Source organism: Daktulosphaira vitifoliae, unplaced genomic scaffold (assembly GCF_025091365.1).
Source record: "Daktulosphaira vitifoliae isolate Bord-2020 unplaced genomic scaffold, ASM2509136v1 Scaffold_2, whole genome shotgun sequence".
Classification (NCBI taxonomy): domain Eukaryota; kingdom Metazoa; phylum Arthropoda; class Insecta; order Hemiptera; family Phylloxeridae; genus Daktulosphaira; species Daktulosphaira vitifoliae.
In genome coordinates, this window is record NW_026099573.1 from 40,136,323 (window position 1) to 40,154,575 (window position 18,253).

Consider the following 18,253-nt stretch of genomic DNA (forward strand, 5'->3'; position numbering starts at 1 on the left):
GCCATAATTTTTTTTTTTTTTTTTCAAAATTTAGGACACTATATTAAATATTTTTTCAATCAATTATTATTCATATTATAATAATAAATTAGAAAGGTATTTATGAAATATTACATATATTACATTAGGTTAAGATGATATATTCTTGGAAAACATAGTGCAGTAGTTTTTTCTTCAAATAGAAATACAGATGAAAGCTTAAATGAAGAATGCTTTTTGAATTCGCCAGATATATTTATTGGCATTATAGTTGAAAACGCTGACTCTCAAATTAACTTAGATGATCATGTTTTGAATGTTCCTGAGAACTGTTACCAGTTATTAGATGAATTGGAACTTAATGTAAATATTATATAGTTCATTATAAAAAAAATTTGTATACAAAACCAAATAATTTCTAAAAAAATGAATGAGTATTAAGTAATGTGAATTTTAGGAAAACAATCAACATTTTTAATCAATTTTTAGCTATTAAGTGAGAGAGATAGTATAATATAATCTTGAAATATAGATTATATTTTTATATTATAAAAATAAAATAAAGTAATATATTCAATATTTCTAGTACCTTTTCATGGTATATTTTTTTAGTGTGCTGCTAATATTGAATATGATCCATCAGATTTATTTGAGGAGGACAGCCTCACATATTTAATGGGATATGTAGCTTTTAAATTTGAATACAAATATCCGAATCTTGTAGATAATTTGAATGAACCTAATGATTAGATAGAGGCTAAACAACAATTTGGGACATTACGACAACCATCACCTACATTAATAAATTTAGGAAAAATTATAGAAACTATTTTTAAAAAATTTAATGGAAATGGTACTTATAGAATTACAGTTAATGTAAAATATTTTATACATACCTATGATTAAATTTTTATTAGATGATATTAGAAAAACTCCAGGCTTAATAAAGGAAGTACTGGTATTAACTAAAAAAGCATGTAATTCAGATAATCTTACGGTGGATGATGAAGTCCTAAACTTCATTATAAGAACAAGAATATATTTTAGAATACGGACTATAAACAAAAAACTCACATCACAAGAAACGAGCAATAAAAAAAAAACATAAATTTTTTTTTAAATAATCATTAAAACTGCAGTTTTTAAAAATACTGTAACAATTTATACTTACTGTAAGCAGTGTTGGGAAAGTTCCTTTTTAAATGGAACTCGTTCCGTTCCCCGTTCATTTTCTAAAATATGAACTCGTTCCAGATCCTAGTTCTTTATATTAAGAAGGAACTTGTTCCAGATCCAGTTCCTCCAAAATAAGAACTCGTTCCACTCTTCGTTCCTTTTATGTAACCAAGTTATTTAAAAAATTATGGCAATGAGATCATGATAACGGTCATCAATGATTTTCATCAGCAGTTGAATACAAAACAAATTTGTAGTATTCCTTATCTAAAAGTATTCGAAAATTATATTTATAAACAGGTAGTAAATGCTAACGACTTGTGTCAACTCGACCAATGTCTATTGTCTACATATAAGTTAGAAATAATAAATCAGAAAACCCAAAACCTTTAACATACAGGGTGTTCAGTAAGTCAGGAAACGGGTATCTATTGTTCTCATTGTTACAAACAATGAGAACAATAGATACCCGTTTCCTGACTTACTGAACACCCTGTATATTAGTTAACAAGAAACGACGATAATATACGGTCTCGGCTGGGTGTATAGGGGACTTCCATTGTCAAAAGTCAACTAAAAATACCTTGATATTTTAATGTCTAGATACGAAGAAAACTACACTAAAACATGTTTATAAAAATTTTTAGGAACTGTAATTTCCGTTCACGTTCCTTAAAAAATGGAATTTGTTCATTTTCCTCGTTCCTTTATTTTAAAAGGAAGCAGTTCCTAGCTTCGTTCCTTCAAAAAGAACTCGTTCCAGGAATCCGTTCCTTTTGGAACCAGTTCCTTCTCAACACTGACTGTAAGTAATAACACAATAAATTTATATTTAACTATTTATAAACAGTTTGTATAATGTAAAATTTGACTATGTAGTTTTACTCAGGTTAGATTTATCAACGAGTTAAATCTTGGTTGATAAACTACTAGAGTGTAGCAGATAATACAATAAAGATGTATTACAACACAGTTGAGGTTAATAATAATAATAAAAAATTATAAATGAAATTTGAAACCGAAATTAACTAAAAAGTTCAGTAAAATACTTGTCTAAATCGTGATAGTGCCCCTTAATATAGAATATATACAACGCAATGTATTTACGTGTGACGTCACGTTGAGTTTATTGTTGGTTGCATATTTTGCCCCTAGGCCTATCATGCGCACTAATTTGATAGAGCATACATTCATTTTACTATGCGTTAAGTCATCTCCGTGAGACACGACAGCAGGTCATCTTCGCACCACCGCACGATACAGTTCGTCGATTATTACGCCTTACCGACTTACCGTGATATTCAATATCGCCGTCGATTTTTTTTAAATACATATTAAATATATTGTCATCTTATACTTTTTTTTGTTTGTGACTATTTTTCTAAATAGAATCAAAATACGGCTTCACGCCACTTTGTCGTAAATAAAAAAAACCTGGGTCGTATACATTTTTACGACGTTAGTCTTATCAACTGGCTCCCTGGCGGGGAATCGAACTCCGGTCTACCGCTTGACAGGCGGGGATACTTATCACTATACTACCGAATTTAGTCGTATCATTATGGATTTTGTGTAAAAATTTCATTTGTCAGACTCATATTTACTACAGTCAAATGACTTCATTCAAAAATGTTTCTGTATTGTAACATTTTGTCAAGTTAAGTTTTTGTTATTAAAGCAAATTTTTTTATTTTTTTTTAAATGTTTTATTAAAAGTGCAATGGTTTATTAATCAATAAACAACAAAATTTTTATTTTGAAAAAAGTTGTTCACTGGTATAGGTCTTGGGGTCAGGTTTAGTATGGAGTTTTTGTTCTGAATAACTATTATTTCTCCTTTAATAAAAAAATAATATCATCATCATGTAATAATTTTTATTGGAAGAAATATTTTACCCACTCGTATCAGTTTTGATTTTTTTTTCTTTGGTCTAACACATGTAATAAGAGTAGTTTCTATTTTTTTCGTCCAATACGAATTTACGTTATAATTTGTAATCAGTTTAAGTTGGTGTTTTCCGTCCTATTGGATTTTGTATTAACCGTTTCCCCGAATCAGGGATCTCAACCGGCCGAGAGAAGTTAAGGTAAGAGGTTTTAAGCCGATTCAGTTTTTATTTATAATATTTTAGTTTTAACTCGAAACGGTGAAGTCACCCTTATAAATTTGTTCATATAATTATTTGAACGAATTTCACTGGTGACGGCAGTGAATTTTTTACCTGGGTTATTCATGGTTATGTGTAAGCGGAATTAGATTTAGCCTGGTCTCTGGGAAAATTTTATAAAAATAAAGTTGGATTAGTTTATCTAATACAATCCGCCGTAAATATTGTCGTTGAAAAGTGTTGGTTACAGTTTGTTATAAAGACCTTATTGATATCGACAAAAAGTGAATTTCTGGCCGATAGTTACAGTCTTTCGGTAGATAAAAATAGCGTATTTTCATCTGACCTTGTCAAAACAACCGATTCCCAGGTAACCGTTATTATTATTCACTCGCTGCCATATCTTAAACGGCGGCCTCGTACCATCTTATCACGGTACTTTATAACAACAATAGCAATAATTATAACACTTGTTTTCTACAGCAGTTGCAAATTTAACCGTACACAGAGATATTGTTTATCTCCGCTATTAACGTAGTTACATTTGATTATTAAGGTTTATAAATAAATATAATATTCACGGTTAATATGTCGGGGAAATCATTAGCACAGAAGAATTGCGTCGCGAATGCGCTTTTAGACAGCTACCATGCTACGCGACGAAACCCAACATGCTAATTAAGCTAGAGGAAAACCAACGTAGCGAAATGAGGAATCCAGCTACCGAAATTTTACCACCTCGTACGCCACTCGATAGCGAAATTCCGGTCCGCCAACTCGAAGTGAGGGTTTTCGATAACACTACGGACCGCGTCAGCGAAGAAGAAATCGACGCGAACAATCAGCGGCTCGGCGTAGCGCCTTTACCGGAGGAACCCGGCCGCCACCGGCTCACCCTGGCTATAGAAAGCTCACTCCCTTCGACATACGTCATCAACCGGGCTTTCGAGGAGCGAAAGGATCGCGAGAGGAAAGCGGTGGTCCGCCACCGCTATCGGCCATCGTCCGGACCGCCGACACCAGCCACGCCAACAACAACAGGGGAACTAACATCGGGGCCAAGCCCCATGGACGTGGACGACCTGGGTCACGCCGTGGAGGCATTCTCGACGGCTCCGTCCTCTCTATACTCCCTCCTCCTCGTTCTAAACGAATAATCGGGCGAGGTGTTTTCTTCTTTTATCTCCTCGGTCTTTACGTCATCCGTAGGTTACGGATGACCGGACTGACTAGTCCACACTCCCTTGCCAACGAGACTGACTGTTTCAGTCTTATACGGTAAATCTTAACGCAATATCAATGAGCATCCTCAAACAAGGAACATGGCGGTAAGTCTACAGTTGTTATTACTCATAACTAGAGTTAGGATGTTGATGACTTTTGCATTTTTTTTCCTTTTATTCTGTGCAATGCTATCCTAGCTAAAAATTTGTTTCATGCTCTCTTAATGCAGAATATTCTAATTTTATTTTGCATTTTTAGCTATAAATGCATTTTTTTTGTTTTTTAACGACATTTTTCAACATTTTTAAGTCATTATTTCATCTTTTAGGGCATTTTTTACAAATTATAGATTTTAGGGCAAATGTTACACCCGAGTTTGGAAACAAATTTAATTTATTTAAAATCTAACTTTGGATTTATACCTTCGGAAATAACTCAGTTAGAGACGTCTGGAATGTTATTATCAGAGTCAATTAAATGCATAAAAAAAATTGAGTCTTTAATCCAAAAAGCTCCAAATAAAATCGGACAAACAATAGCAACCAAAATGGAGAATGTAATTTTGAAGAATAATGGATTTAAAATTGTAACTAACATCTCTGAAATGCTAGATGGCAAAGGCGTAAGAGGAGAAGATATTCCAGAAGATTTAACTACTGATGACATGACCTACTTCAAGTATGCACCCATAACGCCGTTGATGTCGAGAGAAGTTTTTCATCGTACAAATATGTGATCTTAGTTATACTTTGTAAAAAATTACAAGTAAAATTATAAAGTGATTACTATACACTGATTACTATACACTGATTTACCTACGAGTCGTTATCGTATTTATATACGCGGTATTGGCACCAGGAACTTATAAACGCATACTTATTATTTATTACTAGCGTTAATGCCATGAAACGTATTTGCATTAACGAGTGCATTCACCTGCATTTATTAATCATGCTGGATGCTTGCTCAAACCTTCATAGGTTTCGACGACGACGACACGACGACAGTGTAGTGTACATTCACTGCCACAGGTGGCGGTATGGGCGGANTATAAATAACATCCTAACTCTACTCATAACTGATGTATATGTTACGACAATTTGTTTACAAAACCGGCCGGGTCAAGAGATAGACTGGCTGCTTGGTGGGAGGGAGTTGATACGGTACCGCGCCTTACGTTCTAGGCTGGCGCTCGCCCGTGTCTCTCTCGATATCAGCCCTCCAGCTATTAATATGACAATCGCTTGTCATTGAGTGTCTCTCCGCCCTTGACACCGAGATAAGGCCGCCCCCTAGTATGATTTACAGATATTGCGTTATGTTCCGTTTCCGACGTACACCTTAACTGGTTACTCCATTTTGCTCTTCAGTGATTGTATAACAGTAGCAGTATTTTAAACATTATATCGTATTGATTTTACAGTATAGATATTAGGATGCCCGTTGTTTATGTTTAAAGCAAAATTTTTATTCGAAACTTGAGGAGCGCAGCGAGAAAATTTGTTCTTAACGTCTAAAGATAATTTATTTAAAAAATTAAAATTTATACAACTATGTTAACAAGACGCGCAAAAAGCTCAAAGTTTAATAAAAATATATTAAAATTGTAGTTTTGTATTTTTAGGATTCAGTTTTCATTTTTCTGAAATTATTGTAATAACTTAATATTATAGATATTGTAACCAAATATTGTAGACATTATATAGATTTTCTTAGGAAAGTTATCTTTACAATTTTTCATCAAGTCAATTCTTTGTTGTTAAGATACAGAAAACTCTGCAATACTCGTTTTTTAACCTCTCACGTTCTTGCAATTAACAATTTTTGTTCGGAGGGCAGTGTTATTTTCAACTTTTAAATTTATATATTGTCGTAACTCAAAAGAAAAAAATGTTATACATAAATATATTATAAATACTAAAAAAAAAAGAGGTCGGAATGATTATTATTGTTGATGCAAAAAAAATGTGTAAGTGAGAGTTACTTTTGATTCGGGGTGTAATTCGAGGGTCATAAAATAACGATGTAAAAAAATCTTACCTGGTAAATTCTCTGGTTTTTATAATTATCCTTAGCGATGATATCGGTGAGAATAATAAATAAAGTACACAAGTTCAGATTTTCAGTTCACAAATTAACACATAAAATTTCAACAATGACGATCACGACGTTCGCACAACTTAATACGAATCACTAAAAGAACAGCCCAATACGGAGCATGAAATGAACAGCCCGGAGCAAGGGTTTGCTCTGGCTTTTTATAATATTTTTTTACCCCCAAAAATCGTCACTGTCGAATTTTTAGTATAATTGTTTATTGATAAGTAAGCATGAAAAATACAGAGATCAATACAGATGAATAGAACATAAATTAGTTTGACATTTTACATATACAGAGTGTTCAGTAAGTCAGGAAACGGGTTTCTATTGTTCTCATTGTTACAAACAATGAGAACAATAGAAACCCGTTTCCTGACTTACTGAACACTCTGTATAACATTAACATGTTTTTTTTACAAGCGAGACGAAAATTGATACAATGCATTTGACTATTAATAGTAGAATAACAAAGATGACAAAAATAATATATAGATTTTATTTTGGTGAGGAAGGATTTTTAAAGTAATTATTAATTGATTTATGATCGAACCGCATACACTACAATGTAGTTAAACAGTGTGAGTCTTTTGACTATTTCTCTTAAATGTTTATTTAAGGAAAAGGATCATGTCCTTGTAAGAATATAATGTATAATGAAACAAGTTAAAATGTACCATTTCTATGGATAGAAGTAGTATTTTTGAAATGAAAAAAGAATATACTACTAAATACTAAAAAGATAGCATTGTTGAGTACATGAACAGGGTATTTTAGTGTTGTCTCGTATAAATAATAGTGACGATTATATTATGACAATATTTGTAACTACTATTTCAGACAATTTTAATGGAAGGTATCAGGGAGTTCGAAGATCTGCAGTTAAGCCCCTCAAAAATCCCAACTACACCCACAAACCCATCTTCACCAGAAAACCCAACCACATCATCCAATTGTAATAACCCTAAAAATTATAAAAAATTGAAAACCAAAAATCGTTTAGGAATAGGTATAATCCTTATGTTCCGAGATTAATTATTAATTAATAAATTAATTATATGGTGAGTGAAATTTGAATTAAAACAAATAAAAAATAGTCTTTCACTAATCGTTACATCTGTTAACAGAATATTATACATATACACACGCATACAAAATCAGCAAATTTTGGAATTGTAAACCCCCCAAAATGTAAGTCTAACCAAATATATCATTAATTTTTATGATTAAAACTTGGCTCTTATTACAGTAAAATGCTATCGGTGTGGAAAAGTGGGCCAGTACTTAACCTACCCTTATTTATCTTAAATAAATTTGTTTAATCAATCAATCATATATTGTATTGAATAAATTAATTAATAACTTCTTTAATATAAACATATAATTTGTGTGGTTAATTGAAAATAACAAAATTTCCGATCAATTGACATATGTTTCATATTTTCGAGACATTTTTGTCAGATTTCAAGACTATTTTGAAAAAAAAAATTCCTTTTTATTAAAATGCGAATACTTTAATTTTTTACCAGCACAGTAAAAATCAAAATAGGACCTCAAAATTTTTGCAATAATTTTTATTTATGTCAAAGACAAAATAAAAATTCAGGAGCAAAGTATTTTAAAAATTACCTTAATAAGAAACATCCAAGTGAAACTATTATTGTACTACTTTATAAAAGTTATAACTTTTTAAAAGTTATAATTTATAATAGAATTATATTTAAGTGTTTTAACTAAAATAGTAATTTTTTTTTTGTTGTAGGATGCTACACATGTTTACAAGAGGGACATTTGGCTGGCACATGTCAATATTAAATATAATAACATAATAATATTACTATTAACATATTTTTTATTTTATAACAACATTTTTTATTACTTTCAATTTGATTAATTTTTGAAGTTTATAGCAGTAAAAGTAAGTTACCCTTGTTTGTGTCCATAAAAATGATCATTTATTATTTAATCATATCGTTTAAGATAATCAACACTTTTATTTATACATCATATTCATTTGGTTAAAATGACATTTTTTTTGGTTAGTTTAGTACGTATTGGTTGGAAAAATGATTTTTGAATGCTTGTTTAGTTTCAATCTCTCAAAAATTAATGTAAAAATATTATTACTTTTAATTTCTAAATTGTATGGGGAGAGAAATTTGAATTAAAACAAATAAAAAATAGTCTTTCACTAATCGTTACATCTGTTAACAGAATATTATACATATACACACGCACACAAAATCGGCAAATTTTGGAATTGTAAACCCCCCAAAATGTAAGTCTAACCAAATATATCATTAAGTTTTATGATTAATATATGTCTCTTATTAAATACAAAGTGTCAATCCTATTGTAAGGTGTAATCAACAATAATAACATTATATAAAATGGCAAAATAATTTTTATACTTATCCTCTGTAATAATTTTGTATTTTATTCTGTCTTATCAATAAACAATAACATTGTAAGAATGAGTATACATAATATAAGAATTGCAAAAGTTCATAAATAATTCTACTTTTAAGTACCTAATAGGTTCACTTGCCCACGTTGTTGGTCAATAAATCTTATATCATTAAAAAGCTCACATGATTTTCTATTACAAAAACCTAATTTCAAGGTGTATAAATTATGGGAACGTACACCCCCTCCCTGAAGTTTTATACACGTTTATATACATGTTCACAAAAAATTAATTTTTTAAGTCACTTACTCACGTTGTTGGTGACTAATATCTTATATCATTGAAAAGTTCACATGATTTTCTATTAGAAAAACCTAATTTCAAGTGATGGGAACATACCCCCCATGAAGTTTTATACACAGGTAATATAAATATAAATATATATTCTAAAATAAACATAAATATATAAGTGCGTATGCAAAAAATATTTATAACAAATACAACTTAAAAGTGTCATCAATGGGTGACTTCTTTTATCAAGTATTCCATGTTATAATTATTTAAGCTAATACTCTTAATGTACCTATAGGGAACTAATTGTGTATATATTAATAACATAATAAAAAAAAAAAAATACAACAATTTAATACATTATAAAACTATATAAAAATGTATACAATAGATAGGATCCCATATAACGCAATTTCCACTCTAAAGAAAATATAACATATATATAAGAAATATCAATACTCACAAGTATTTATACATTCAAATACATTTAGAATGAATTCCTTAAGTCGTGTCCGGACATTGATCAAAATTTCCTATTAGAAATAGTATTTATAAAGGATACAAACAATGAAATAACCCTCTCCTAAAGAAACTATCAATATTTCAAAAATATTGAAATTGTATAAACCGATATGTACAAATACACATTAGCATGTATTAATATATGATGTAGAAATCATTATAAGGGGGAAAAACCCATCACTTGTATCCTGCGAAATTAAGTTTTTCTAATAGAAAATTTTACAAAGATAAATTTATAAATGTAATATTATTAATTTAAGTAAAAACTATTTACTTAAATACAATATGAAAATATATCTGATGGTTCCCTCCTCTTTTTTCGACTGGGCTTGGGACCAGCTTTGGCAGAGTTACCCCATCAGATAACGAGTATCTAATAAGAACGCCTTTCCCTAAAGACGTTCAGCCTTTCCCTAAAGGCTTTAGCGTGGATTTCTTTTCTGATCAGAAACTCCACTATATAATGTAGACTCCCCATCGGGCAATTCTGTGACAATATAATTAAATACCATTTACAGAACAAAGTCCACAGATCCACTTGTTTTCATTGTCAGGCAATGGATCATTTTTCAGTAAACAATTGATATGTTTCTAGACNATTTTTCAGAAAACAATTGATATGTTTCTAGAAGTTAAAAACACAAAATTGTACAAAAAAAGATAGTAAAATTTATCATTTGTCGTTTAAAACTATAAAAGGGCTNTAAACAATTGATATGTTTCTAGACAGGCCCGGCTCAAGGGGTAGGCGGTATAGGCCCACGCCTAGGGCGGCATTTTTCAGGGGCGGCATTTAACATTTTTGTNCTTTTCTGTTAATGTATCATTAACCTTCCCAGGACTTCGGTGCATTATTGTGTAACTATACAGGGTGTTCAGTAAGTCAGGAAACGGGTTTCTATTGTTCTCATTGTTTGTAACAATGAGAACAATAGAAACCCGTTTCCTGACTTACTGAACACCCTGTATATATTTTTTAATGAACATAATAAGGTTGTATTAATATTGAAGAATTTTTTTTTATTTTGTCCTATTATATGTTGTTGAAATTCATTTTAACCTGTTTTTTATAATTTTCTAATAATTAAAAAAATGAATTAGTATCTGAAAATTTCAATCGCACAATATTATTACATGCTAAAAGTTACTAAAATTGACTGCTAAGCTTTCTATTAAAATTATTTATGACGAATAACTGCAAAAAAACAGTAACTTTAACGAAATCGTGAGCCTTTCTCATAAATATACTAATAATACTAATTATACATGTTCCTAATCACATATCAATCTAAACAATACCATTTCTTAAAACTTCATAAAATTTACAATTTAATGATGGTAATTTTAAATATTTATATTGAACCTAAAAAAAAATTCTGTTATTAAATTCAACGTTTTAAAAAAAAATTTTCGTGAAATCAACTTTAAGAGACTAAAAAATAGGCGTAACATAATGTCATCTTTTTTTTGGAGGCTACATTATATTTTTGTACATTTGTAACACTGTTTAATTTCTACTCCGCCATATTTATTGAATGTTGTAATTAAAAAACACATTTGTTTATTCATTTCTACGTCTTGTAATCCTGTCGAAGCACGTAAGTATTTATCCTGTCAATTTTAATTACATTTAAATTATTTTTAACTTTGTTTGAAATCATTGATATTTTCCTTTTAATTGATTTTTAATTAATTAAACTTTCTTTTCTGAAAATTAAATTCTATTCTGTATATGTTAATATTTAAATATAAATTCTAGTCGTTCCCTTTATATTGGCCATACTTGAAAATAAGTAGTCTGAACTCACGTAAAACCCAACAAATAAATTGTTCGATATCATGTGAAACTTTGATAATAATTTGAGAAAATACTTTTCATTTTAATATGTGAAAAGTACTATTGATATTAGGTATATTTCGATCCAGCTCTCGCTGGACATCTCTCGACATTATGAAATTAAAATTTTGGATAACAAGAGTTTGATATTTAAATACTAAATAACATATTAACTAATTTTTCAATAGACTGCCGAAAAATCATTAATATTGACTTGCACCAGTTTTACTCTTACTCCCATATATTTATTAGAAATTGACTCTACTGTTCCGCGTTTTCTTATAATCTGTATTATATTTACTATAAAAGTCTAGTCATGGTTTTAATTATCTAATTTTTTAATAATTCATAAGGAGATTTAAACTTAAGTGTAACTAGAACAAAATTTTCAAAATGCTAAATTTATTATTCTCCACACCATGAAAAATATTTTATACAACAATTATATAGTATATAACAAAAAGTATAATTCTCTTCATTTTTGAGCTGTCCAAGGACCTTCAGATTTCTATATATGATAAGTTTAAAAAAATGTATAATTTTTTCACTAATTTTTTTTTAAAGTAATAATTATGAAATAACATATTCATAAGGTAAATTTATACACAATTTTCATTTTAAAATATTCTTTACCTGTAAAAATGTTGAGTTAATATCAAAACATAAGCCTGTCATAGCATATTTGCAAAACATGACAATTAAAAACCATGTCTCATCAAAAACTTACTAACAAAGAAAATGGCTTATTTAATATGTTTTATTTAAAGGAAATTAAAAATATCAAATATGATGAATTCAAACAACAAAAGTATAAGCAAATTTAAGATTTCAAAAATATTGATTAAATACTGTTTTTTTTTAATTTTATTTTTGGTTTATTCTTATAAAATTTATAACAATATTTTATATATTTAATATATAAAATATATATTTTTCATTTTTTATCATATATAATATAATTTTATTTATTATTAAATTCAACAAATTTTTAAGAATTCAGGTGTAATCAGGTGATTCATAAGAATGGCCCGCAAAATAAACTTAAAAAAATTGGCAGCAGTTTTAAAAAAATATAAATGTGATCCATGTTTTTGGAAAAATATTAAAATTGGAAATGAAGTTATCTATGTTGCTGCTAAAGCATGTTTGAAAAATACGTCATCAATTTCACGCAAAAAAATTGCTCTTGTAAGTTAAATATATGTTTTAATTAAGGAACTAGGTTTACATCAATTTTTTATAATAACTATGCAATTGTTTCTATTATTGTTTTATTAAGATTTATAACAATATATACAAAATATATTATTTTAAATTTATATATATGAGTACATAGAGAATAGAGGTTTAATCGTGTTTTTCTTAGTATGATTAACTAATGTAATTTATTCTAGAGCTCCGTTTATAATTTTTTTTATGTAATAACTATTTAAAATTTGTTAGAAAAATAATTTATATGAAGTAAATTAATTTTGTTTTCAGATTTTAGTGGAAGGCAGATGTAATATTTTAAATGTTTATAATGGAATCCAGGAGCAAAAAACAAATTTCATGGATCAAGTAAGGTGTATTTTATTGGATCAAATTGTAAATGTTACAGATGTGAATTCAGACATTATTTTAAAAGTTTGTAAGAAATTAGGTTTTAATTTTAATAAAAAGTCCAAGATTCAGAAAACTTTGATCATAGAAAAAGTAAGGTTAGGTATATCTAGAATTATTAATGAATTTAAAACTACTGGAAGGAAAATTATAGGTGATAAATTAAAAAATACAATTGCATTTAAATATCAAGATGAATGTATTTTGTCTGCATCGCTCACTAAAGTTTTACGAAGTGGAAACATGCAGTCTATCAAAACACTAATGACACTACGTAAATTGAGTAGTGAACAACAATTAAAGGCAGATTATGATAAACATGATTCATTTGATGTAGTCCTTATGGCGCAGGAAGAAAAAAATAAATGGTTAAATATGATTGTTAATCCTTAACCATTTAATGTGAAATGGAACTCTGATTATCATTTGTTGATTTTACAAAAATTGAGTAAAAGTGGAAAATTTTAAACGCTTCATATAGATGCTACAGGATCTTTGGTTAGGCCACCTAATGAAAAAAAAGAAACCATTTATTATTATGCTGCAATTGTGCAGATAACAGAAATGATAAGTAGTACACATGATAGGCTAACTATTGAAAGTTGGCTGACTTCATTCAAAGAAAAGTTTATAAATGAAGTTGGTCTTTCATGGCCCCCTTTCAAGAATGTTACAGACTTCAGTTGGGCTTTCATACATGGAATATCGAAAGCGTGGAATAACAAAAATAATATTTTTGAATACCTTGATTTGTGTCATCAAGTTTTAACAAAAAAAAATGTAAAATTTCCAGACAATGATGTTGTAGTAAGTACATGCAGCAACCATTACATAAAAAATGTTATAAAGCATGCAAAAACAATTTTTGATGATGAAAGCAAGGCATATTATGTATCAAAATGTGTTGGCCTCGTATTTGATATGGATAATTATGAAGAGATAAAAAATTGGTTCAGACTATTAAGCAGAATACTTCTTTCCAAAAATGTAACACCTTTATGTAATAGTGCTAGGGCAGAAATTAATTTTCTTTTGAAAGGCAATAAAGTATTAAAATTGGAAGAAATGGACCTAAAAGATCATGTAGTGAACCCTCTAAATGAAAAACCATATTATGCTAAGTGTAAGAAATCTGCTTTCTATTATGATTTCAAAGAAATATTAGATGCTGTTTACATAGAAATATCCAATACGGTTGATGACCAGGGAAAAAATGACATGTATTCTGAGACATATTTGTTACATTTTCTCATTGAGAATATACCCTACATTCCACTATGGAGTAGAGTGATAACAGCAAAAATTTGCTTGGAAAAACGTCAGAGCAACGCTACTGCAGAAAGTTGGTTTAATGTCATTAAAAATCATGTTCTAGGTAACCAAAGAAAAATGAAATGTGGAAGGTTTATTGAAAAAACCAGTGCACGGGTAACTAATATTTGGAGCCGTTGTGGATTGATAATTCCTAAAAATGTGCTTGCAATCAGACCTAAAAATAATGCAAATGATGATGATGAGTTGCACCTGAATGATAAAAAATTCTGGCTTAAAAAAGGTAAAAAACCTTTTAATCTTGTTAACTTGGGAACTATTATAAGACCGCAAAAAAGTATGAATACATTCAAAAGTACTAAAAGTATAAGTGAAAATGATAAAACAAATGAAGTGTTGAATCGACAGTTTGTTTCTGAGGTAAGTGTGCTAAAAGATATTGAACCCTCAGAGGACAATAGTAATGCTCATTATAGTAATGCAGAAATTTTAAATGTTGATTGTATAAATGATAAACTTGATTTAGTTGAAAAATATAAAAACGATGACACTAATAAAGATTCTTTTGTTGTATCCTGTGGTCATACCGTAGTATGGGAGCCATCTGGAGATGAATCACCAGTTGGGAAGTATAAGATGTACCGTACAAGTAATTTAATTAAAGATGGATTATATTATATGCATGATGATTTTAATAATAATGATAGCCATGATAACAATAAGAATGATAATCATATACGAATGCACCCTATATTAGCCACTCCAAATGATAAGATCAATATAAAATACATAAAAAATTTAAAAAATAATGAAGCGCATAATAATTTAAGTAATATAATTAATAAAGAGAATTTTAATGAATCATTTAATAACAATAGCTTAAACGAAACATTTAACTTAAATAATATAGAAATCCAAATAAACATAGATATTAAGAAACATCAGGAAACAGATATATTTTGTCAAAATATAATCAAAGCATTAAATAACCAAGAAGTATCTCATAAAATTCGTAAATTATCTAGAAGATACATTTTAATGAATGATATTCTATACCTTAAACAACACAATCCAAAGCAAAACATTAATAATTTAATTGTAATTCCTCAATCACTAATTGAAAAAGTAATTTCTGGGAATCATAACCCACCTCTCTCAGGACATTTAGGTATAACAAAAACAATCAAAAAAATTCAACTTAAATATTTTTGGCCCTCTTTAATAAAAGATGTAACTAATTTCATAAAAACTTGTCATGAATGTCAAGTAAACAAAAAATCAACTGCTAAACCAGCAGGTATTCTGCAACCCATTCCTTTACTAGATTGTAAACCATTAAGTCGAATCACAGCAGACTTTGCCGGTCCTTTTCCAAGTAGTAATCAAAAAAAATACATACTTGTATTCACTTGTCAAAGTTCTAAATATATTTTTACAAAAGCCACCAAAAATGCTGATGCTAAAACAGTCATTAACTTTTTATTGAATTTCATAACTACATATGGTGTCATGAGATACTTTACCAGTGACAGAGGTAGTCATTTTCGAAATAACGCATTAGCAGATATCTGTAAACATTTTGGTATTAAACAAATATTCTCTTCTTCTTATGCGCCTCAGTCACAGGGTTTTACAGAAAGAGTTAATGGTATATTATGTCAAGCCATCAGGCATTATGTTAGTGAAAACCAAAATCGTTGGTCATATTATCTTCCATATATCACTTTTAGTTACAATAATAGTCCACAAATCTCAACAAAATATACTCCATTTTATATATTACATGGATTTAATGCAGACATAACTATAGATTTGCAAATAATACCTGAAACATTAACATATGATTTAAAACAATCTTTAGAAGAGCTTAAACATGTTAGAGATACAATACCAGAACTAATTAAACAAGCCCAAAACACACAAAAAGAATATTATGATAAAACACATAGACTAACCCAGTATTCACCTGGTCAATTAGTTTTAGTAACCTTTCCATTTCAAGAATATAATAAAACTCCTAAATTAGCACATAAATATAGAGGACCCTTTAAAATTATTTCAAAAGTAAATGATGTTAATTATATTGTAGAGTTAACACTAAATAACAAATTAACTAGAGATGTAATTCACATTAGGCGAATGAAACCCTATCACAATAGAGAAGAAAGAGTTTCATCATCAATAGAACCTTCATTCAAAGATTAGTCAACACAAGGTAAAATAAATACAAATTCAAAAAAAAAAAACATTTTTCTAATTCTTATATTAACTTCAATAATCACTATTCATTCTCTTTAACAAAACTTTCATAAATCTAGTAGGTACAATGATTCTTCACAGTAGACCAAATAACAACCCAGTATTACTTATAATATTAATACCTTTTCTCACAAAATATGTCTCATCTTTTATAGCATTCAGTTGTAATGGACATAAACTTAATATAACATCCTTTAATGCTCTCACAGTTGATTACTGTCAATCACCACCTCCATCAAAAGTAGTAAAAATTCCTTCTATCAAATTATTACAACGCACTGAATCACACACAATTCCTTTTAAAGCTTGCTATATTTTAGCTGACTATTTTATTTCAAAATGCAGTACATTTGATGATGCTCAAATGGTTAGGGGTGGATTCTTTTCTGAAATAATAGATATTTCACCTATTCAATGTTCAGACATACATCATCGACAAATATATCAAATAAATAATAATGCAATTATCAGTAACATAAAAATTAACCAAACTAAATATTTCTCTGCTACAATAGCAGGTAACATTTCTCCAGATGGTAATTGTCAAGGTAGCTCATTTTCTAACTCCAATGAAAATTGGGATAATGTAGTGGTACAAGCTAAATACAAACTATATATCTCAGATGGAATTGGAATAGTAAATTATAAAGACGATATTTTTATTTCACCTTCAGGTACTAGATTTAAATTTACTAATTTTCATGGAATAGATACTATTCTAGGGAACATAAATTGGGATAATTTTGAACCACAAGCAGAAAACTGTAATACACATGAATTTGATGTTTTATATGAAGGTCCAGCAAATTTAGTAATTTCCAAAAATAATGACAATGAAGAAACTCATACATATATAGTACAATCTGATAAAATAATTTTCGCTCTAAAAAAATCTGGATTATCTTATGCATGTTCAATACCAACCATAGCCACACAACACCCACGATTGCTTATTTTAACTGATCCATTATATTTTTCAAATTTTAAAGCCCAACCAATTTCAAACTATAACACAGATCTTATGGCATATGTTAATTCAAAATTTGTATATATAGAGAATTTCCTTAGTTCTTCAATAACCGATATGTATAGAGATCTAACAATGAAACAATGTAATTTAGAACGACAAATTTTATTACAAAAATTGGCTATTGCATCTTATAGCCTTTCAGAGTTTGCTTATGTCATGTCCGGCTCACCTGGATATGCTAGTCTTAAAAGTGGTGAAATTATTTATCTTTTAAAATGCAAACCAGTAGAAGTACAACTTGCCAAATCAGAAAATTGTTTCAATGAATTACCCGTTATTTTTGAAAACACCACTAAATATTTATCACCCAAAAACCATATTCTACTTAATCATGGTACTGAAATAGACTGCAGTGAACTAATGCCCTCTGCATATTTTATAGAAAACACTTGGTTTAGTTTATCACCACACTATAGAGAAATTAACCCCCCTCAAACACTATTACCTGA